The sequence below is a fragment of the Falco naumanni genome, chromosome 10 (assembly GCF_017639655.2).
Source record: "Falco naumanni isolate bFalNau1 chromosome 10, bFalNau1.pat, whole genome shotgun sequence".
Lineage (NCBI taxonomy): Eukaryota > Metazoa > Chordata > Aves > Falconiformes > Falconidae > Falco > Falco naumanni.
In genome coordinates, this window is record NC_054063.1 from 5,010,871 (window position 1) to 5,035,418 (window position 24,548).

Sequence of the window (24,548 nt, forward strand, 5' to 3'; positions counted from 1 at the left end):
TAACACCAGAGTCCACCCTCCTATCTTCACCCACCCTGTAGATTACTGGCCTGACCAGTATCTGATGTGCTATGCTATGTTCCTGAATGTAAATATCATAAAATCGAAAGCATGCACTCAAAAGGTAGCTGGGCCCATCTTTTTGTTACTAGCATTTAATGGTGTTTTTAGCAGAAGTCTTTTGCTCTCCATTAGAAACTAATTTATTTTAATTAGATTTTGAGAACTCTTGCTTTTCTTTATTTCCTTGTGTTTTCTCAGCATGACTGAATGAAAAACCAGTCTGTGCCAAAATAATAAGTTGGGAAGATGGCTTGCTTTCTCTACCGTGAAATCATGTTTAGTGCGGGTGTCCCTAGTCAGATTGTGTGTTGTGTGTTACAGTGGCTTGCTCTGGAAATTATTTTCTGCTTATTGCAGGGGTATGGAGGCTGGCAGGGAGAGATGAACTGCAATGTCTGACAATACGACAGTAGGTTTGGTGGGAGAGTTAGTGATTCTGTGACAATGCTTGGTGTCTCTTCAGATTATGAGTAATTCCAGCTTCTTTCTGCTTTATAAACAGGTGTGAAGTACAGTTTTAAATTTTGAATTGTCTCCTTTAACCGTGTGGTTCCTGTACACAGGAAACAAAACTGGCCATGAGGTGGGCTTTTTGGCCCGATATAAAAGGGAATACCTTTGTGGCAGAGGTGGGTTTTTTTGTGTGCTTTTCTTTTTAACCCAGATACACATGCTTGCAAACCATGCTAATGATGCTGCCAGCTGCCCACCCAGCCACCTTCTGCTTCCCCCCACCCCTCAACAGGATGGGGAGAAAAAATGAGATGAAAGAGCTCGTGTGTTGATGTCAAGATGAGGAGACCACTCTCCAGTTACCATCATGGACAAACCAGACTTGGCTTAGGGGAAATTAATGTAATTGTTGCCAGTTAAAATAGTGCTGGATGGTGAGAAACAAAGGCAAAACCTAAACCACCTCCCACCCCCACCCCTTTTCACCCCAAGCTCAACTTGCACCTTCATTCCCAACTGCTCTGCTGGATGGGGGCAGGGGGATGGAGAGTGGGGCTGCGGCCAGCCGTAAGGGTCCCTCTGCCCTCCCTCCTCCTCACGCCTGCGCCCACAGCCTGAGAGGAACGGCCGCTCTGGCAGCCAGGGTCCCTCTGCCCTCCCTCCTCCTCACCCTGTCTGGGCAGCCTGAGGGGAATGGCTGGCCCTCCTCTCCGGAGGGGAATGGCAGCTACGGCAGCCTGAGCCCCTCCGGCCTGGCAGCTGGCCACGCAGTCCCTCACACCTCGTCCCTCGCTCCTCGCTGCCGGTGCATGGCTGTGCGCCCTGTCCGGAGTGCGCCTTCCCCGGCTGCCGCCTGCTTCACTGGCGGGCTGGGCTGGGCTGGGCGGGCGGCTGAGGGAGCGGCCGGAACCGGCTGGAACCGGCTGGCCCCTCTCCTCAGAGCGGCTGCTCCCGCCAAAACCCGGGCACAGGGGCAGCTCCCTGAAGCTCTGAGGCACCAGCAACCGCAAGAGGTAAGAGAGGCGGTGTTTGAGGTGCAGTTATGTGGATCTTTAGAAGGGTGACGGTGTTTGAGGTGCGGTTTTGTAGATCTTTAGAAGGGTGGCGCGGTGGTTTAACCCCGGCTGGTAACAGAGTGCCACACAGCGGCTCGCTTGCCCCCCTGCCCCCAGAGGGATGGGGATGAGAATCACAAAGGAATGTAAAACCTGAGGGCTGGGAAAAGAACAATTTAGTAATTGAAATAAAATAAACTTAAACTAATAATAATAGATCTAATGAAAGGGAGAGAGAAGGGGAGAGGAACGAAATCTAAAAGGAAGGGAGAAAAGGAAACAAGTGATGCATGGTGCAGCTGCTTACCCCCCACTCACCAATGCCCACCCAGCCCCAGCCAAACTAATTTGAAAAAATGGAGATAATGATACATGACCTCCTTTGGGGGCTTCAGGGGGGAGCATATATATTCATCAACCCCAAACTTATTATCTACACTCCCCAAAGTAAGCTTTTCATGGGAAATTTCTGGACTGGCCTTGACCTGGATTGTGTAAAAGTTGCTGTGTGATTTGCGCTGACTTTATGCCGTTCAAAATAAAACCCCTGGCTTTCTGTATTATAGAAAAGCTTTTCTGCTTTTCTAGATGTCTTTCCAGCCAAAAAGCTGAGTGAAATAAATAAGACTTTTGTCATCACTGAAAATCCCAGGCCTCTTTGAGCATAAGGCCTTCCCAGAATAAGTAGCTCCAAAGTTTACTGGAACAATGTGATTGTAATGCAGAGGCAGAAAACACGGGGTTTTCACACTAGGTATGTCCAAAGCCAGTTTGTACTTCAACAGCCTTTCCCGCCCACCACCCCCCCACCACCCCCCCCACCACCCCCCCACCACCCCCCCACCACCCCCTACCACCCCCTTCCGCTTTATGTGCATGCATACAGATTTGAGCAGTGGGGAAACTGAGGCATGGAAAGAGGATGAGATCTACCGATGTCACCTATTGGTAGCTCAGCAGGAATGCCAGGAATAAAAAACATGTCTCTGAGTTTCAGGTCAAGTGACAAATAAAACTTTGCTCCCTGCCTCTCCCTTATTTGCTGCTTTTTAAGCTGTTTTGTGTAGTGACTGCCCATACTTACTGGGATGCCTGTGTCCTAGCCCTCTCCCTCATAATATGGTCACAGGCAGGTGAATGGTCAGAGGAGGGAGGAAGCACTATGTGGCACAAACAATGGATTCAGAGCATTGCTGGTAGTGTGAGAGGACCTGCAACATTAATATGCTAGCTGGAAAATACAAAATGTATCTCTGTTCCTCCTTTAGGCTCAGATTCTTCTCAGGGCAAAGTGATGCCTGCAAATAAGTGTTTCTGGTGTTGCATGTCCCTCCTAGGTATATTGCCTGAAGGAGGCAGCTTGTCTGAGAAAGACATGAATAGCGTTGTGTGGCTGCAAGCGGTAGCAGACTCTGTCCTCCCAGCAAAGTCACAGTGTCCTGAGGGGACCCGTATAACTGATGTTTTTTGCTGTGTCTAAACTGAGAAATTCTGTTGTGAACTCCGAGGCAGATGTAGGTGGATTTGCTTGTTCTGAAGGCATTTTGGAGAACAGCTGCACGTAGGTAGGGTAAGGTCGTTGTTTCTGCTGCATGGGGAGCAGGCTGCCTGCAACTGTGCAACTGTTGCTAGGGTCAAAATACACAGGGCAAATTCTACTGGAGCAGTAAGCTAATTGACTTGCCTAACACAAGTGTTTTACAAAATAATCACTGTTGGGGGTTTCCCTCCCTTCCCCCACCTCTAGTTATATTTCATTACTTTTAATTCCTACTGTTCTGATCTGGCCTGATGAATTGAGGTTGTTAGGGCTTTTTTGAATAAAAGTAGTACTTTGTGCTTTAGTGGACTCTTCCTGCTCTCTTGCCTGCTGCCCTGCTGATCTGCAGGGCCTACCAGAGCTAGCAGGAGCCAGGCCCAGTGCTCCAAGCTGCCATTCACCATCCTCCCAGGAGAAGTTTGAATTAGAAAAGGGAAAAGCTGTTTTTGTGTTTTAACTTAATTGATGAGTATTGGGAGTTTTTCCAGTGTATGTGAAGTTGCCTTGCTGCTACTTAATGTGTGTAGTTAACGTCTGGGTTTTATTGTGGGTCTGTTGATTTATCTGTTTCAAGATACCCGGAAATTTTTTTGTTTCAAAATCTATCTTATGTCTTCAGGCCAAAATTCATGTCAGTAATATCACAGGCAAGATTTTAAAAAACTCAGTGGGGTGCTGCATTTGCATTTAGACCTGATTTTTGATCACTTGATGCTCAAATTCACATACCCCTGAGTGTACCTGCTACACATGACATTATGCTCCAGTACAGATATGTCCTCTTTATAGTTCTTATGTCTGGGCTTCTTGGGGCAGAGAGCATGTGCGCCGCCCCCACCCCCGTATTTGTACAGGGCCTATTGTGGTAGGGTCCTGGTTCACGTTTGGGTTTGTAGGTGCTGGCGTGCGGTACTAATAAATGTTGGATAAGTGTGGACTGAAAAAGTTGATTGCAGCAGTATATGCATGCAGGTGAAAAACACCTTTTGAAAATTTGGCTCAGAAATTATGTATCACTTACAAATGAGAGTACATGTGCATTTTGTTGCATGCAGGGAAGGTTTTGGCTATTGCTGAAGCTGTTTGGGAGGAGGAAAATTGGTTTTATTCCCAGGTTTGGAGGTGACTCTGAAGGATTTATGTCAGATTTAAGATCTTGCTGTGCAGAGACTTCGATTAAGATGTTCACTCAGGAATCATAGCTGCAATATTGTAATTGGAGGCAGGGTTTTGATCATGAGTCACCTTGTAGGGGCTGTCCTCACTGCCCTCCTTGAGAAAGTGGAGGTCTGGAAGAGAGGAATTTGTATGCCCTTTCATTACCAAGCTGGCAGTAGAAATTGGCACTAGCTAAACCCTGCTGTTGGAAAAGGCCTGGAGAATCAGCACAGTCCTTTATGCTCAGTTGGTGCTAGTTTAGGTCACAGGTGTGTAGAATTTGTATCCAAAGGGAAAAAAGCAGAACAGTAAACATGATTTCAGCAGGAAGGAGTGTGGTAGAAACAAGAAGGCCAGGGTCTGTCAGGCAGCTTTGTTCTTTGGTGGAGCCCTGGATTCCACAAGTTTTGAGTGGGAACGTTGTGGGAACATCACTTGGAGCTTGCAGAGAATCCAGTCTTACTAGGGGAACAGTCTTGGCTTTTGCCTCTTCTACCTAAATTTGATGATGGGTTTCTATGAAGAGCGCACACACCTCCTTCACTGAAGGATGCAGTTGCAGAGTTCAACAGAAGCAGTATCTGGATGTTGCTAATTTTTTGGTAAAAACTGGATGAAAATGAAGTAACTGTTTGGGCATACCAGGTCAGCTTTAGGGAGAAAGATGCTTGCAACTGAAAGGCAAAGGAAGCCTGACTCATTTTTTTCAGTCAAGTCAGCTAGTTCAAGCTGCTGTTTCTTTTCTCAATAGTCCCTTGCTTTGAGCTTCTCCAGCATTACTGTTTCTTTTAATTTAGTCCATTGTTGCAGGTCACATTAATAGACAGTTTGAAAATTTTCCTTTACTTTGACAAAACTTTAAGAAGTTATCTTTGAGTCTATAACCCAAGGGATCCCTGGGGATCCCTGATGGAAAGAAAGTGAGAGAGCTTCAGGCAGTGATAACTTCCTCAATGTCTGGTGTCTGTTTTTACCAAGTTTAACCAACATAGGGGCGAGCTAGGACCCTTTCTGGAAAGTTAGTTATCCATGCACTAACGACTTGCTGAATACTTGAAGGCTTTTTTTGACTCATAAAGTTATCTTCTGATATTAATTTCATTCAGAACTAGAAACCTGGAAAGAACAATATGTTCTTAAACAGTGTTCTTGAAGGACACTTAAATAACATTAAACTACATTGTAAATGGTTAAGAATTAAAGAAAAAAAAATTGGTCATGTAGGCCTTGAGCAAAGTGCAATATAAGAAGCACTGAAAAACGTTTCTCTGCATTATTAAGAGAATCTAGTTTGCTGGTTTGATTTATTGGCTGGCTGAATGAATTCATTAATTGTGTGTGACTACTTTTGCTTTTAGTTGGTCATTTTTCATTTCAGATTTAATTACTGGATGAGCTTTTCCTAGGGATGTTCTTATCATCCAAAATTAAATACATGAAAATATTAGGGAGCCTCAGCCCTCCTTTTTGATATTTTTCATGCTATGATTTTACAAACTGCAGAAAAATTCACTTAGGCCGCAATAATCTAGGTTTTCTCTGCATGTGCTCATTACTTGAACACAAAAAGATTTCTTCTTATTGCAATATATGCCATATTCCATGTAATGTTTTTCAAAATAGTGGTGTGGAACCAGAAAACCTCTTTTTTAATTACACGGTGAAGAATGAGGCGCAGAGACTTGTTTCTGAAACATTTTAAATGTATACAAAGCACCTAACAGTCAAACACCATTGTAACTGCATTTATTGAATGAGAGGTCTAGATATGCAGATCAGTGAGAGGTAAGGATAGATAACATTTTTAAGAAATCAGATGACTTAGGAGAGATGCTGAACATCTTGGCTTGTAGTCTGAACACTGTTTTTTATAGGAAAGACTCATTTCCTGGACAGCTTGCAAACAGTATGGTCTGCAAACACTCCTCTCTTAAGGATCTTTATGCTTTCAGCTGCGTGAAGAAGCAGCGCTTAAAGCAGTGTTTAATACCTCTGTTGCCTACCGCTGAAGATGCTGTTCCAGGGTATGGTCAGTGGAGCAGAACTCTGTGGCCTTGCTGGTCCTTCTAGCCAGCGGGCAGTGGTCCCTGGATGGGCTCTGAGTCTGTAAGAACAATGCTGTGGGTATAGCCCTTAGGAATTTATTTCATTCTGAAGTATGCTTCTAAAAGTGAGAAGAAAAGAGAGTACAGAAATTCTTATGTGCTTCCTTTTCTTTCTTAGCCCATGTCTTTGGGTTGTGCATCTGCAAGTAGAAGGCAGAGCTGTTTAACAGACTTGTAAGACTACAGAATGAAGACTATGTCATGTGTCATCCCTTCTCTCCCCCTCCATTTTGGCTTATGCTAACCCCTGATACTGTAATTGTGTAGCGGATGGGTGGGTGAATCCCAAAGTCAACTTCGTAACTGAAAAGGCTACTGTTGTATTTTGAGAAGTGAGTTCTTGCTTGTGGGCTCTGACACTTCCAGTATTACTTAACGTGTTTTCTGTGAGAACAATCTCTGCCTATGTGAAACAAAATAAAGGTGTTGTGAGGAAAGGTGGATGAAGTAACTCTTACCCTCCCATAAACATGGATGTGATGGGCAGGAGCTTGGGTAGAAAGCATTGGTCCTGCCAGCTGACCTGGTTCTAATCCATGCCAGCAAGTTGTAATTTGTAATCTCTCATGATCCCTCTTAGACGTTTTGTTTTTGTTTTTCTCTACTTTCCACCCTATTGATCCGTATCTGCAATGTCAAACTAATTTACACCTGCTGTCCAAAATTGGAATAACGGCCCATGTGCCTCTTTGTCAGTGTCTCTACGAATACCGACTGTAGAGAGCGCCCTCTAGTGAAATAAGATTATTGCTGTAGATACGCGTGTTTACGGATAGTTTACAGAAGAAAAAACTGTAGCAAAAAGGGTGAGATTTGCATATTGCTTTGTTTCTAAAGACTTTGTCTGATGATTTGTAGTATTTTTAAACTTTCAGGTACGTTAACTTTTACCTTGGTAATCATATACTTGGATAACAAAACATAGCAAAGACACATAAAGGTTGAAACTGATCTGAACCTAGCTGATAAATACAGTGACAATGCCATCCTATTTTTATCCAGAGTTTCATCCCACTCCAGGATCTAAGTGACCTTCACTCCATAATTTAGAAGGCATACTAATTTGGAGAGAGGCAGGAATGACTTTCACTGGTGTAGGACTAATCAGACTGAGTTTGAGTCAAACCAGTTGTCCTCCGAGCAAATAGATGTATGAAAAGTTAGTTTCAGCAGATGAGCTTAGCAGTTGGCCTTGAAGACTGTGATATTTGTCCTGTTTCTGGATGAGAGGATTAAGGCTGGAAATAGAAAAGCTTCTTTTGGGGAGCATGTTTAGCATGTATGTGAGTATGTATGTGTGCATGCATATAACTTACACAGGTGCATACATGCACACAAGAAGGCTCAGATTCATGAGATCTAGGATGTAATTTCTGGTTTTTTATTAGTATTTGTTCAGCTTCATCATATCTGAATACTCTGCTGTTCCTAACTGTCTTTTCTCTGTCTAACCTGAGATGAGATCTTAATTGCAACATATGAGGTCCCTGTGGCCCCTTGATGCCTCTGGCTTGGAGCAGTGCTGGAGCGTAGCAGCAAGGGATGGATGTCCCTGCTGTTCCCCAGCTGCTGCCTTAGTTACCCCGGCCTCTGGCTGTTTTTTTGCTGAGAAGTGTTTGGTTGCTGGTTTGGGGTGGACGAGAAGGATACTAGTAAAAGAACATGGCTTTCAGTCCAGGGAAGACAGAATATGAGAAATTTGGACATTCATCATTTTCTGCAGCTCAGTCTTGATATGACCTCACTTGCCCTTAGCAACTAAAAGCCCTGTTTAATGCCTTTTATTTTCCACTATTCTCCTAGCAGCTGTCTTGACCCCCTGAAGGGTGTCAGCCGCCTTCCTAAGGACTCAAGAACACAGATTAAATTATCTCAGTTCTAGGTGATGTATTTGTACAGTGAGGTGCTTGACTGCCTTAGGAACATCTGTAGAAACTTGGACATCTTTAAGGATATCGGGGTCCTGCAGCCAGAATGTGGTGAGTCAGCACTAAGGATAGGAGAGGTTTAGTTACGTCCTCCACTGCAATTGCAGCATGTCACTACATACATTCTCCTCCTGTTCAGTAGGTTCTGATGTCAGTTACTTCAATATTTATGTAGTTGGGAGCTGTCTGTAATTTTGGACTGCTTATGAGGCTTTTTTCTTAATATCGTCATACTAGAGGGATTGCAGAAATGGTAAAGATGTAGGTCTTGGCATAATGCCTTGACTTCTAGGGTGCGTAGTGATGTCAGGAGAGCTGTGCCCCCTTGAAGTCAGTGTACTGTAAGGAAAAAGATGATAGGGAAAAACAGGACAGATTCTCTTCGCAACTGCCAAAATCAGTGACAGAACAGGGCTTTCAAAAATATTTGCCATATAAGGAATAGTTTTGGAGCTACTTTGGATTGTTTCTGGCTAACTTATCACCTAATCCTGTGTGAAAAAGGGAGAGAGACTGGGCTCAACTTCAATTCCTTTGCATAGAGGGGTAACTTAATGACAGCGTGCTTTGTGTTTGTGGGAGGTAAGCCAGATTTATCATGTTGGGTTCTTTGTAACTGAAATTTCTGCTATGGTCTCTCTTTATACACTCCAAAAAAGTGAGTAGCCTTTATTAAAAACAAAACAAACAAACAGAAATCCCCTGCTCCATGTTGAAAATGGTACATTTTAGAAAGAAATCATGTTTCTACTCCTCTTTCTATTCCTTTGTTCCAATATTGTGTTTATTCAAGTAGAAGGAAGTTCCTAGGCAAGCCAGATATTGTGATGGCTTTGTGTTGCTCTTACTGGATTTCACTCCAGGAAAACTGCTGACACAAGGATCTATCCCTTCTGTAGGCAGGTAGGAACACACAAGCCACATGCCGACTGCTCCAGGAGGGCTGGGTTACAGCCAGTGCTGCTCAGTGGTGAGTCCAGGATGTTGACAGCCTATGGGACAAGATGAGAACGAGCTCTGATCTTGTGTTCCCAAAGCTCAGGGCAGAGCTTGCTTCATCTGGGGAACTTCTGCAGAGTGACAGGAGGACCTAAGGGAGGAGGATCAAAGAGGAGTTGAGACCATTACGTAAAATTACCTTAGATTTTTAATTATGGAAATTTTAGGGTGGCGATTTCCATGAAAAAAGAAACTATACTATTAATGATCTCTTAATCGTTAAAACCACGTTAAAACGTGGTGACCACTTGTGGGATTTTCTGCATCTATACAGAGATAGGTTTAAAATCTTTAAGAAATTTTTTTGCAAACCTGTAAGTAAGGCTAAACTATGGTGTGTCCCCAGTGTGGAAGCCTGTTCGTTCTATGCTCATTGTAACAGTTAAAGCTCTGTCCTGCCCGTTTGTAATTTTTAAACGGGGGCTGCACCACACTTTCAAATGCTTAGGTTATAGGTTCCCATGCAATCTTCATAAATAATTCTGTCAACACGCAAAGGCCTGTTCAGGGTGCTGCAGGTGAGTTAGCAGCAGCCAGGTTTTGTTTGGGAGCACAATGCTACAACATCTGCAGATGGTGAAGCAGCAAATGATACCACTCAGGAGTCAGAACAAATAGCTCACGAACAGGAGTCGATCCCTCCACTGTGCAGTCAGCTTGATCAAGTAGAATAGTTGCTGCCAACAGCAGTTAAAAATGTGTGGTGAAGGTTTAACGCAGTGTGGCCTTCCACTCTATCCTGAAACTGTATTGAGGGGAAAGGAGAGGGAAATGAAAATTGCCTTCAAGTCAGCTGAAATAAGCTATGTGTCTTTGAATTGACAAAAGCTCAACATCTGAGATATAACACGGAACAGTAACAATGAATTATCCCAAGTTAACACTTGCAGGGCATTAACAATACTGAGTGCCTGCTCAGTAATTGCACTCAGTCTCACAATTGATTTTCTTTATGTGAACCTAAATATTTTAACTGTATCACTTCATTTTCCTACCAGTCTTGAATCTGAAACTTAGGAGCATTTTCTACTCTTACACACAATCTCTTAGGAGATTAATGGCCACAGCATATTGATCATCACTGTTTCATTGGGACTTGCCTCTTCTCTTTTGTTCTGCTCCTTCTTGGGCAGCTTTCATCATGTTCATGCAGCCAGGTTAGTGGTCCAGGAACCCAGTACAAGTTCCTAGAGAAGCCTCCTAGGTTTTTACAGGTCTCAAGTAGTTTATACTGAATGTTGCTGTATCTCCAAGACCAAATATGCCTCCTTAATTGAAAATGGTGGCTTTGACTGGATGGGAATAACAAGTGAACAAAATAATAATGAAAACTCATGCTACCATTACAAGTAGCTCCCTATTTACAAGCTGAGCTTTATTCTTTCGTCAGGTGGTGGTTCTCAGAAGTCACGAAAGTTTTGGAAATCCCTTGGGTTTTGGTTACAAGTGTTAGTAATGGGCAATGAAGGTACCTGATTTCAGGGAGTAGTAGGGGCCTATCCTAAAGGTGTAATCCTTTAACAAGTCTCAAACTGAGCACCAAGAAATAGCTAGTTAATTTTTAAATGTTCACTTGACCCTGGCTGCATCTAATTCTGAACTCAAATGAGGCATTTATCTATGTACTGTTTTTCATGCACACGTGAATCAACACAAGTTTTATTTTTGCATGCATGTAGACCACTGAACCGTCACACTTCCTCATGGGGATGAATTATTACACATTCCCAGCAAACTGTATTCTAGTTCCTTTTCCTGTGTTTAGTTATGGTGTTTCTGTTTCCAAAGACACTAATGAAGATAAAGAGGTTTTTCCTTCTGTTTTGTAAGTGGAATGGTTTCCATTTCCAATGTGGCTCACTTACTAATATGATACACTTCGAGGACAATAGCTTTTCTTGGTTTCCATTTCAGTTAGTTTCATGGGCTAATGTAACTGGTGTATTTATAGGTAAGGTAATATTTTAAATGGCCCATAAGGAGATAACATTAATGATTTTTTAGCATATGAATCCCCTTTTTCTGGTTTTCATTTTGAAATGGTACTTGTGCTTGCAAACCCGTAGTTGCCAATTTTGGTTTCAGGATTTGTATAAATGTGAAGTGTGCTTCTTTGGTTACTTAACTGTGAAGGCTAACTTTCTAGCTCAGATTCAAAACAGTTTATCCAAGGAAAAAAAAATATCCCTTGTTATCTTGCCACCGTCTGTGGGCCTCATTAGTTCTCTGTGTATGTAGCAGCTCTGCGTTTGTTAAGATGTTCCTGAGTGACTGGTTTGTCGAGGAAAAAAATGCTGCTTGAAAATATTCTGTGTATGTAAAGAAATACTTTCCTGAAAATCCAAAGGCAACCTCAAACCTGTCTAAAATGAGACTAGGAAGCTAGCAAAGAAGATTGACAAAAGGCTCAGAGGGTGTGGAGGTTGCAGAAGCCAGACCTTAGTTTTGTAGAGACTTTTCTATACTGCCAAAAGGAAAAAAGCAGGAGCATGATTGTTTCTATTTGGCCTCTTTTTAAAAGAGACTTCTTTGGGAACAGATTCTGACACACATTTAAAGTGAAACTTGCTGTCTCAAGCTCATGGCAGAACAAAGGCCAACAGAAGTAATTACTGAATTCTTGAGATTCAACTCTTGGAGAAATTGCCAAAGTTAGCAAGGGTGGTAGATTTAATTGCTTGTCAGGGTTATAGGGGTGCATTTGCTTCTCAGATTGGAAGGCTGGAATTCAATTTAGAGTGATGCAGAATGTTACCTTGCAAAACTTTCACTAAAAATTACTGATAGGCGTGTGAGGATATGGCTCATGAACAGCCTCCCTGCCTTGTCAATGGGGAGTCAAATTTAGCATGTTGGTTGCAAAATGTAGGTGTTCAGGTAGAAATCAGCCTGCCAGGGAAGAGTGCAGGATGATTGTATTTTACCACGTTATGATAATATTTGATGGTAATCACTTTAGCTAAATCCTTCAGATATAAAGGACAAATGATCACTCCATCCTAATGGACTTGCAGAGGAAACAAATGGGAATGGCGATGGAGGAGTATGGAAGTCCTTCACGTTCCTGCCCACTGGCCACTGGGAGGGCAGTGTGAGGCCTGGGGGAAGGAGTGTGTCGTGGTGGCTTTTTTTTCCTTTTTCGGAGGACCCTGGGGTTGTGTTTTGTGCCCCAGAATACCAGAGAATATCCCAGCTGTTGGTAGGGTGGGGTGAAGTTGAAGGACTAGGTTGTCTAGTCTGTCTCACTGTTCAGAAGCTGAGATGATATCTGCATTTAGTAGAGTCCTCTCTATTCAGTTACAGCTGTAATTCCTGGTTTTCAGTTTTTCCTCTGTGCTGTCCATGTTAAATTACCCTTGCCCTTGAAATTTCTTGAATGGGTAGCCATTTTTTTCTTCTTCCTTCTTTGGGAAGGTTATCGTTCCTCATTAGCTCTCTCAAGCTAGCTTCTAGCTTGTATGCAGGGCACCTTGCTAGATTGCTGTAAATTTTTTACAAGACCACCACTGTTTTTTGTGAGCCAGAAAAGTGTAAATAACTAAGCAGGACTCTTCAAAGATTCTCTGTTAACGTCTGACTTGACAGGTTGTTTTTGTTTTTTTCTCTTACCATCATTTTTACCTTTCATGTTGTGCTTCTCTGCTTTCAGATTGTTTGGAGACCCTCTCATTTCCCCCTTAGAAATCTGATTCACTTAGACAACCCTAAACAAGGAAACACCTGACCTGCAATTGCCTGTATTTAGAGATATGGTTGTGTTTATCAAATCTAGCCAACCCTACTTTCTCTGGTATTTTTCCTTTCCTTCCTCTGTCTCTTCAGATTTGCTATCATCAAGAGTTTTTAAAATACATTCACATTTTAGGCTTAAATAAAAACTTAGATTAACTACCATTTAATTAAGATAACATCATCAGGATAATTAAACTTCCTAAGATGGAACAACTAAGCCCTTGTGATTTACAGCCTATGCCTTGTGATTTTTTGTTCTTTGCTGTGTACCCGTGCGTTGAGTGACATCAGTTTTGAGAGGGCACATTGCTAAATGCCATGCCTGATCACAGCGCAACCACCAGCCTGGCTTAGTGGTGGGAGAGACATGGGGCTGGCTGAGGCTGAAGGCTCTCAAGGCAGAGGTGATGGTAGCAGAGGGAAGTATCCTGAAGAGTCTTGCACACTCCTTTTATGAAGAATATGCTGCAAGATCTGACCAGAACTTCGGTGTGCAATGAACTGTTTTGGGGTTCCTTGAGGATGCAGTGCTTTTGCCTAGGAGTGCACAGGGATGACATGCTCTGACCATCCCAGCTGGCTGGGAGACTGCCCTGCCTTTGATGTCCTTGTCACCTTTCAGCTGTAATGCAAATGATGGGAAGTAGCAGGGTGTGGAATGGGCCATGCACAGAATCTGCCAGCTGCCAACACCATAACACAGCTCTTCCAGGGTAACTCACCCAGGCTGCGGGTTGCATTGCACTTTCACAGCATTTTGAAGTGGATTTGAGGGTTGAACGTCATTGTCAGGCCTGTTGGGATGTAGGGGAGTGCTTTAGAACATAGGAATGGGGTTGAGCATCTCTGTATCTCTGATGCAAGAGAATCTTCTGTAGCTGGGGTAAAACTTGGCTGCATGGGACAGTGCATAGTGCTTTTCTGGGGCTACAGTAAGCTGTGAGCTAAAGGCTCATAAATGTTATTTTCCAGTCTGGCTGTCAAGGAAAAAAAAAAAAAAGAAAATAATAAGTGCCTTATATTTTATTTGTGTTGCTTCCTAAGCTCCTGAAGAGCTCTTTGGATACCTCCATTTTGAGTTCAGCAAGGTTACCTATGCAGAAGAAAACATAACTTTGTATGCATTCCACAGAGATTTGCTCCTGGCAGACTTTGAAACCACTTATTAAAATAAGTATTTCCGCACTTGTAACTAATTGTATAGGAAACAGACTTTAGTTAGCAAATGTGTTTTTATGAGGACAAGCTGATTCATACTTTTCTTTCTACTTCATAATCTATGCAGATGAAAATTACTCTTATCCTTTCTCTGAAGCTCTTTTAGAAATCTTTTCTAGTCAGATAAAATAATTTTATTCAAAAGTAAGAGTAAATTGAGTCAGTGCTTAAAAATTAATAAATCTTGAATGAAATGTTGCATGAGGAAATGAAAAACCAAGATTCGTAAGAATTATTTTGCTAATAGAGTGGCTAAGGGTTGGCTGATTGAAAAATTCTGTATTTTAAATTAAAAATACTCATTTAAATACATTAGCCATAGAAGAAATGGTTAGGCAGATGGATGTTTAGTGTATGTGGATTGGATTTTTCTGGAGTTCTTGATTTAGCAGATGTACAGATGAAGTCTGTAAGATAATAGTGCTGAGCCAAGGCAAAGTTGCTGAGTACAGTGCTTTTTTTTTTTTAACTTATGACTCATGGGTGAATCTAAACTAGAACTATGTTTAATATTAATATGAAATTCAAAAGACTGCTTTCATGGTAGACACTGGAAATACATCTTTGGATGATCTTAAAACAAGTTTTCTTTCTTCCTCATAGTTCTCTGGACGTTCAAACAAAATATATTTTGTAGTGGAAAGGTAACTTTAAAACAAACTTGACACAGTGTACCATATTTTTGGCATCCTTGTATATAATCAACAACTTGCTGCATTTGCTTTGGTTGCCTCATCATACCCAGTTCCCACCAGTTCTTCAGTATTCAGTGCCAGGTAGGAATTTTAGTTTGCGTTTCCAAATCCTCAGCATGTTTTTTGTTCCGCTGGGCAAAAGTCTCCTTGCTTAGGTAAATACTTTACCTCTCTGTGCTGCTCTGTCCTCAGCAGCCTGCAATGCCTTCATACCCTGAGAAGTGCTGAACGCTTGAGAGTTGCCTTGTTTGCACTACCTCTATCTGTCTGGCTGTTTGTAAAGCACTCCCAGCTGGGTACAGTCAGTGCTACTCTGTGTTGTGTTCATCTGTGCTTGTTCTAGATAACTCTGATACTGCTGCATGCTTGTTCTTTGCAGGAAAACAGTAGAAATTCCCATGAGCAGATCTGCAAGTTATCAGAGTGGTACCTGGACAGGGCAGTAATTGTTTTGAGTAAGCTTTTCTGTTCCAGCTCTTTTCATTGCTGGGGAAGTAAAATTGAGGAGAGTATAATGGAAGGTTTGGGTTTTCTATTAAGGTTCTTTTTTGGAGCCGGCATGTAAAGATGCAGTTTTAGCTGTTTGGAATAATTAATTGCCGAAACATAGGTGTGGTATTTGTGGTTAAGGAGCTGTGACTTGATAGCTTTTTTTTATTGCCTCCTTCCATGAGGAAGCTAATCTCAGTAGCTAAACTAAAACAAGGCCAGGACTGAAACCCTAGCTGTACTGCAGCTTTTTCAGTAAGATCCATTCACCCAAATTTGATGAGCTTCTAAAATAATCCTGATGCATTCTGGAATTTGCTGTGCAGGCTCCATCAGTGCCTTTGAGGAGATGAGGTCTGCAATGTTTCCAGAGCTCTGCCAATGCAGTCTGTGTAACGGCTTTGTTGAAGTCATTCAGGTACCTGAGCAGAGCTGGTTCTAAGCAGGTATAAGTAGACTTCAAGGACAGAATATGAGTGCATCCTGAGCCCTTGTAAACGGTGACTTGAGCTGATAACTACTAAACAGCAAGTTTTAGGGAGTGGTAGTTGCTGTTAATTATTATTACTTCTGTTGTTATTTTATGTAGTTTTTCGCAGCAAAAGGCTGCAACTCCCTCCCAGAGTCCTGTGCAAGAGTTGGGATGTATTGATGCCCTCCTGCAGTCCCTGCAAAATGCAGCAGCTGATACGCTTCAGCTGTGAGCACCTCAGGCTTGTGCAAGGTGTGTTTGTGCCTAAAGCATTTGGCGTTACCTATTTGGGGAGCATGTGTAAGTGGCACAGTTCGCTTGACACCAAGGGTTGGTTCTGAGACAGGGAGGTATAACGGGAGAAGAGCGCTTTCTGTGAAGATGCTTCCTCAGGCTAAACAAATGCTATCCTGTGTACTTCACAGCTGAGGCTTAAAATAGAGATAATAAGTTGATACATGTTGTGTTTTGTTTTTAAGCTGGTCTTCAGTCTCCAGATTGGCTTTTAAGTATCTTGTTGCTATGGAGAAAGAACAACTCCTATGCAGTGGGTGCGGAGAGCAGCACTCCTCACAGCATGGTGTGGTGCTGCCTCTTCATCCTGTAGCTTTTTTTCCCCAAGGAAATAATGGCTGTTACTGGTATGCTGCCGTTTGATCTTGTCTGTACTTGTGATTGACTTCCTTCTCCCTTTCCCTGTTGCCCTTTATGAATGGCTTTTCACCATCTCTGATTTTATCTGTTTCTCCTCTGCCTTTTTTCTCATTGAGGGCTCCCTTCACTTCCAAATGAAAATTAGGCTGTTAGAGAGATGATAAGGCTGTGATCTCAGATAATTTCTTTTCTGTATTTGTGGTCAGTGAGAGATACCGGATTTGCAGTAGGTACAGGAAAATATTTTGCTACCAATACATCAATTTCTCTCTCTTCCTTTTTCTAAAGTAAAGGAGCCTGGACTCTGGTACTACATATACAGCAGAGCAAGGGCTGTTTCTGGAGATTGCAGCAATGTTACGCATCTGTTGGTGAGCCCTTACTGCAACAGAAAGTATATGTCTTGACATCCAAGCATGTCAATAGCTGTACATGTCTGTTGTTTGTCTAGCTTTGTTCCATGTAGTTTCCCTCACCTTGGGCTCGGTTCCCAGCCAATGCAGGCTGCAATGCAGTTTGCACACAGGTCATATCTCCAATGATGAGATGATGTCTGTGCTTGGGGGAGTGAGGAGAAAGGCCAGGCCAGTGTATGAGTAGGGAATACAAATGCATAGACCAATGTACCCTATTGTCCTTGAATGTCAAAGGAAGCAGCAGGCTTTGTCAGGTCTGATGTGTCAGAGCCCTGGAGCTGTAGATTCAGATGCATTTCTGAAGCTGAATTACTGAGTGCTTTTGTTTGTACTCTTTTTCCTCCTCTGCTACTAACTGCAAGACCAGTTACAAAAAAAAAAATATCGGTATTTTAATTGAAGATATACAAATGAGCAGGGAAAACTTGGAATGAACCAGAGGAAATGCTGTGAAAGCAAATTCACCTCTTTTGCTGGTGGTTGCTTGATAGCTAGAGACTGTTCCAGTTATTTTGAAAGGGCTCAGCTCCCACTGGGGCTTTCAAGTGAAGAGGCCATTTTTTCAAGGCCATCTGCTTAGCTTCTGGGTGCTGCTAATTTCTGGAGACCTCTTGAAATGTAGAAATCTTGTTGTCTACTTCTTTTTTAATGAGAATGCCATGTGCATACCAGATTGACCCCAATTTTTCTCTTGATTTCCCCTTAATTTACTATATTAAATTGAATCTGTCTGTTTTCTGAATTATCTCTGATCCCCTGCAGTGTGAAGAAAGCCTGCTCATCTCCTGCTGCTGCTCTTAGCTGATATTATGTTGTTAAACTTCTGCTTGCTCATTGTCAGTCCTGTGCATGTCTGCCTCAAGCAAGCAAGGTCTAATTGTGAAGCTGCTCTGGCTGCCCCTAATCCTTCAGTGCTTGTATTTGTCTGCCTCCCCTTGTGTTGTCTTGTCTCCTTTGGGTTTGGCCATCTTGGATTATATTTCTTCATGTTCTCTGTAGCCCCAAAGCAGTTCCAAGACTGAGGCTCGAATTTACCATAGAAAGGTAAGTTAGGAACGGCAGCAATGCCTGGAGCATAAGACAGTGCACAAGGCAGCAAAAGATCTTGTGGTAAACTAGCTCTCTGGAGAAACATGACACTGTTCTCGAAGTGATCTCCACTTGGTCTGAGCCTTCTGGCAACCCACCCCTTATGTCAGTGTGGAGTGCAATGGCTTTCTTTGCTGTATTAATGTGAAAGTGGATTCTGAATTAATAATGATCAGCTTTTGCCATTATTATTCAGTTACATTCTACTAATGTGTATTGGGAACACAGGGCAGGACAATGTCTGGTATTCCTGCCAGCATCCTTTTGATACTACCAAAAGAGAAATGGTATTGGTAACGTTCTGGTATGACCTTTAGGTCACAATAAATTGGGACTGCATGAGCTGTCTGCTATCATGGTCAGTTTAGGAGCTGAGAGCTCAGTGATCAAAATGTAAAATGTGCCAGTGCAGTCTTGGAGGCTTTGCCAGGATTCTCTGCTTATGCTTCTTTGCTGATACTTCCGCAAATTGCTGGGCTACTTTTTTTGGGAAACGACGTGCTTGTTCCTGAAACAGTTACATTCAGTGATGCCTCCAATGAGCAGAGTCCACTACTTGACTCTTTACAAAGCTGAAAAGGGAGAAGGGAAGAGGAAGAATTCACAACTTAGCTGTCAAATAGTAGCTACTAGAAAAGGAACTGCATACCTAGGAAAATTTTTGTTCTACATTTGAGCAGACTTAAGTACTCCAGAACTAACCTTAGAAAAAAGGTGTATATATACATAGCATAAAAATAATTGGTGTATTTCTGTAAAAAACAGAAACCTGCTTATCTGATGAAGGGAATTATGGAATGCAAATGCTACATCTGGCAAGATCAACCCAAACATGAGGCTGGTGGTTGTCAGGCCCTTTTGTTCCTGGGAAACAAATTGGCATGATAAAATTGAGCCTAAAATGACACAGATAATGCAGCTGTGAAGAATTTCTAGTTTCTTTTAAGGTAAATAAGATGCTATACCAAGGAATAATAGTTTGATTAATCAGTATTTTGATTTAAACCTATATATATGCGTGTGTGTGTTTTGTATATGTGTGTATGTATGGACGAGTTAGCAGATTATCCCTTTTGAACTTGTTCCTTTTCCTGTTTGGGATGACAGAGATGTTTGTTACTGTGTTTCGCAGGTGCCAGTCCCAAGGTCTTCGTGGGACCTACATATGTGTTGTGATCTGTGCTGGCAGCTTGGTCACCAGATTTTTTTTCTCTTAGGATCACAGCTTGAGCAATAAGGTCATGAAGGGCCTGCTGTACCCTGAGTGATGGACAGAGCACCAAGGCCAGAGCTTCCCTAGAGCACCAAGGCCAGAGCTTCCCCACACACATGTGCGTAAGCTAGTTAAGCTGGAGAAAGCAAACTGTATCCTATCATACAGTAAAGTCTGGGATTGTTCCTCCATGAGAGCCCAGGAGACGATTCTCTAGGCTATTTGTAATGGTACCAAATCCCTTTTAACTCACTTAACAATTAATTACTGAATTGGGTAAAGGGCAAATGGCTTATTTTGACAAGGACTGTAGCCTTTATTTCTGTGGTTTTTCCTCTCTCTCAACATAAACTCATTTTTACAGACTTGCATGTTTGTAAATTGCATTTGTTTAGCAAATACATACAGTGTAAGCTGCAGCAGTTTCATCATCAGTGGGCAGCCTGTAATTGGGAAGAGAAGGAAAATACCTTGAAGGACTGTCTTCTAGTGGTTCTTTGCTGGTGCATTTTGAGGCCATAACCTGATGGCTCAGCAGCTAGTGGGCTTGGTCCCTCATGCCGTGGTCTGTGTCAGCAGGGTGTTTAATATGACAGGGCTTTTTGTGATACGAGCTGCTGACTTCTGGGACTACCAAACAGATGGTGACTACGTGAGAACACATGTAAGTGGCTGACACTGTAGATCTTGTTTTCCCCAGTTGTCGCACTGTTCAGGATGCAGTGTTTAAGACCAGAATCAGCATAAAGGTTTCTTTCCTTAAGAAAGAAAGGTAAAATAACCACTCCCAAACCAAATCCAAACACACTGAGGCCTCATGGTTCCGATGCCCTGAGCTATAGGGAGCTTGTCAAATCTTCCTGTTTGCCAAGTCTGCCAGATTTGAGAGAAGGCAAAAACAGCACTGCGGAGTTTTGTTTCCTGGGTGGAGTGAAGTGGTGTGGCACTATTGCATTATATTACTATAAGCAGTAAACAAACGTGAATCTGTGTGAAAAGAGTACTTTGAAAATGAAAATGAAGACAAAGGGGCCCGATGTGTATATATAAATGAGTTTGCTATTTCTTACGTTTTCCAGCAAGGATAAAGGAAATGGCAGTATAGTGTCTCCTCATGATCATTTGAAAGCTGCACTGTACTGTTGGGATTCCTCTCTGGCAATCTTTTCTTACTCAAGTGACTGAAATCTGTCAAATTCCAATAGAAAGAAACAGAACTTGATTTCAAAGTGTGCTGTCGACCTTCTTCCAAGATGGATCTCAGAATAGATCAACCTTCTGACGTTTGTTCTTATATCAGCATATCTGTAGCTTGTGGAAATTTAAATATTAAGGCGTAACATCTGAATCACAGCAACCTTTCAGTGTCCAATGAGAAAGCCAATCTGCCTGGTTCACGTGGTACTTTTTACTCCATCCGCAGAAATTAGCTTTGCCTGTGCTTTTTAAATAAAAAAAAAAAAAGCTGAAAACCCAACCTGCTGCAATACAATTTGGGAGCTGGCTAGTACGTAGGATTTTTTTGCAGAGTCACATTGAGTTTCTCAGCAAAGAAAGAGGATTGTCGTCTGCAGAGAAGTGCTGGTGGAGGAAAAGCAAGATCCTATGAGCCTGGAAAAATGGGAAATTTGGTAGAGATGAACAAACATTAAGCTGCCTGACATTATGCAGTTGGACCCAGCAGTTTCTCTGCATACAGTGCCTGGTGCAGAGTGTATCATAGCAGTGCAGTAAGTTTAAGGGATAAGAGTAGTGTAGTTGTGAGCATTCAAGCACAGACCTGGAGCAGGTAATCTCCAAAGGTCCAGCCTAAATTATTCCATGTCCTGAGGCTGTTTTCTGTCTGGGATCCATGAAAATTCTGAACAAAAGTTGGCTTTAAAATACAGACATGGAAAAAAGGAGAACAGTGAAGCCACATGCTGGCTTTTAGGCAGTAAAAGCCATATGAATTAGCTAAAGTATCATGACTAAAATGAAGCTTTCCTGAGGAAGGAGGCATAGGGCACTCTGCTCCAAATGTCACTGTCAATCTCTCTTCTCTGTAAGCTGTTTGTCTCCAAAATTTTCTGTTGAAAGCCAGAGCTAGTGCTGTTGCATCTGAAGCATTTGGTTTGTGATTCGTAACTGTGACTGAGACTCAGGAGAGAGATGCCTGGATGGAAGGACATTTGAAAATCATTTCGTAGCCAGCACAGATGCCCAGGGAGCAGCCAAGCCCTTAAAACTAACATGAATGAAACGCTGTGCTGTTAACCCTCTGAGCTGGTATTGCTCAGGGGGGAATGATATTGCTGAGTTCTTGGGTTTTTCTATTGCTGAAGGGGTAAATTAACCTACTTCTTTAGCAAAATACTCAGAGATTTGATTGTATTTTACCCTGCTGATAAAACTGGATAGTAATTGTTTTCAGGGCTTTTTTTGCATGATTGGGGAAGGAACAATATCTGTGTGGCTTGTGTGAACCTTTCCAGACAGTGTGTGACACTGTCCCAACCTGCTGTCCCTAGTATAAGATGTCTCCTAAGAGAAGGTAGTTAAATAATGCTGGCATTGTATGACGTGAGGTTTGTAGTGTGAGTAAATATCTATTTAGTGGTAAGCAAATAAGTCCTTTTAAATATCACAGTGGATACCACAGGGGAAGAAACATTTGCATTGAAAATAAAAGCAACTGGAAAATGTTCCAGCCTTTAAAAAACATAATCAAGATTTAAAAAAAACTTTTTTGTCATTTCACTCTTCTCTTAAAAAAAAATGCTGACTGTTCCGTGATACATAAAAAATATGTCTATAAGCAAAACCAGGACTATTTAGGATGGAAAAATCAAAACAATTTTACATCCTTCAAATTTCTGGATAAATATATTCTAGCAAGCTTATTCTGAGGAATTTTAATGGAATACATTTTTATGAGCCCAGATGAAATAAGATTTACGAAGTTAAATTGTCCTCACTCACTGTCCCTCTGATATTATATGTTATGTTACAAAAAAAAAAAAGAAAAAAAAAATCAGAAAGGATTTCTGAATGTGCTAAGCATTCCCAAGGTGGGCAAAGTGCAATTACTTATTGGAAATACTGGTGCTATAAGGTTTTGTATTTTTTCAAAAACGTTAGTGTTCTCATGAAAAATGGAAGTATCTCCAACTTCAGCTGCAAACTGAAGCTATGTATATAGTTACTGCGTAATGCCTACGCAGTGGGATCCTGGTTTGGAGGAAGGTTGTGCCTGCAATTATGATGTCTTCATATTAATTACAAAGCCAGGAAGAGGAAATGAGAGTGTTGTTCCTCTTCTTTGAGGAAATCAGTGTATTTCAAGTTTAATTTAAAAATAACAAACATCTTTAATCTTGTACAGTTGAACAGAGGATTTGTGTCAGGGTTTTTCTAGACAACTTCAAGCCTGAATAAACCAGCCAGTAAGAGAGACTGCCATACTCTTGAAAGTGCTGGTGTATTCTGGGAGTAGAGCGTGGAAAATCACCCCCACTCTAAACCTCTGAAGCTGAAACCAGATAAGTGTGTCCTCTTTAAAGGACATATTGCCACTGTTATCACTCATATCTCTTCTGACGTTAGTATTTCTAATCTTCAGATTCAAGATCTCAGTACAGTAAAGATTTGTGGTTGGTAGGATAGGATTTGGTTTTCTTTCTGTGAGAATGGACCACTAGAGTTTTTCTGCCAGGAATACTGAAACAGAAATATTGTATACATTAATAGAAATGGAAATTAAAAAAAAATAATCACTTCTGACTACTGTCCTGGTTTTGGCTGGGATAGTTAATTTTCTTCCTAGTAGCTGGTACAGTGCTGTGTTTTGGATTTAGGATGGGAATAATGTTGATAACACCCTGATGTTTTAGTTGTTGTTGATCAGTGTGTACACCAAGTCAGGGACTTCTCAGCTTCTCGTACTGCCCTGCCAGCAAGGAGGCTGGGGTGCACAAGAAGTTGGGAAGGGACACGGCCAGGACAGCTGGTCCAAACTGGCCCAAGGGGTATTTCGTACATAGGATGTCAGGCTGAACAAAAAAGCTAGGGGGGAGTTGGCCAGGGGGTGGCAGCCCGCTGTTTCTGGACTGGCTTGGACATCAGTCAGTGGGTGGTGAGCAATTGTATTGTGCATCACTTATTTTGTGTATTCTTTCATCATTATTTTCTCTTCCTTTTCTGTCCTGTTAAACTTGTCTTTATCTCAACCCACGAGTTTTACCTTTTTTTTTTTTTTTTTTTTTTTTTTTAGTTCTTTCCCCCATCCCACTGGAGGGGAGTGAGCGAGTGGCTCTGGAGTATTTAGTTACCTGCTGGGTTAAACCACAATTACATTAAAAAAAACACAACCAGAACTGCCATGCACCTCTTTTGTTCACAGTATGGATTTCTTGTCTTTTCAGCTTTGCTTTACTGTTATGTGATCCAGAATACAAAGCTTGTTAACTGTTTATTAGCATGCTCTGATATCTTAACATTGTACTTTGTTATTTATAAAGAATGAGTTAATAGATTAGTAAATAGTGTTAACAAAGCCTTGCTTATTGGTTTCCCAAGGTAATGACAAATAGGTGTACCAACATAATTAACTGTACAGATAATGAATGGCTGCATGTTTGGAGCCAGATTAGCGGCTGTTGTAATGATGAAGGAAGTGGAGTTTTGCCAGCAAATAACTTGGCCTGTTTTCTGTTTGTCTGGAAATGCATTTTTTTCTTCCTAAGCCCCAGTGTTTTAGAAGGTCTGTCTGCAGGTAAAGCATAGTAAGATGGAAACTATCATTTCTAGGAAATAGCTTCTCTACCTGAACATCTGCTGATGAGTGGTATCTCCAGTACTGGGGTGATTGTCACATTATCAGTGGGCATATCCCTCAGCGATGGCCTTAAGCCCATATTAGCCAAAGAGTTAATTTGCTTTGTTAGTTTGTTTTTTGAAGGGGGAGAAATAGCGCACCAATTGGTAAATTAAACCCCACATTCCTAATGCACAAGACTTTAAATTGGGAAGCTAGTATCTGTGGCTGGGTGGAATTATCATTTTAAGTAGCTGAACTAGATTAAGTGTATGTTGACACTTTTGTTTGTGCATAAATTCATTCTTAATGTTGTAGGGCATAGTTGGATGCAGGGAACATTAAAAGAGCTTGACAATGTCAGAAGCAAGATTCTGGTGTCAAACAGGAGGTGAAATTAACTTTATTCTAATTATTGATTAAAGTTTTATTAGCAGACTTTAAAGATATTGGTTGGGCAGCTCTTCAGGGATG

At 41.8% G+C, this 24,548-nt stretch overlaps 1 protein-coding gene across 5 annotated transcripts in view; it reads left to right on the forward strand.

Annotated features, from left to right (window-relative positions):
- Positions 1-24,548, forward strand: part of SERGEF (secretion regulating guanine nucleotide exchange factor) — a 157,391-nt gene that overhangs the window by 113,093 nt on the left and 19,750 nt on the right. The window lies entirely within an intron of this gene.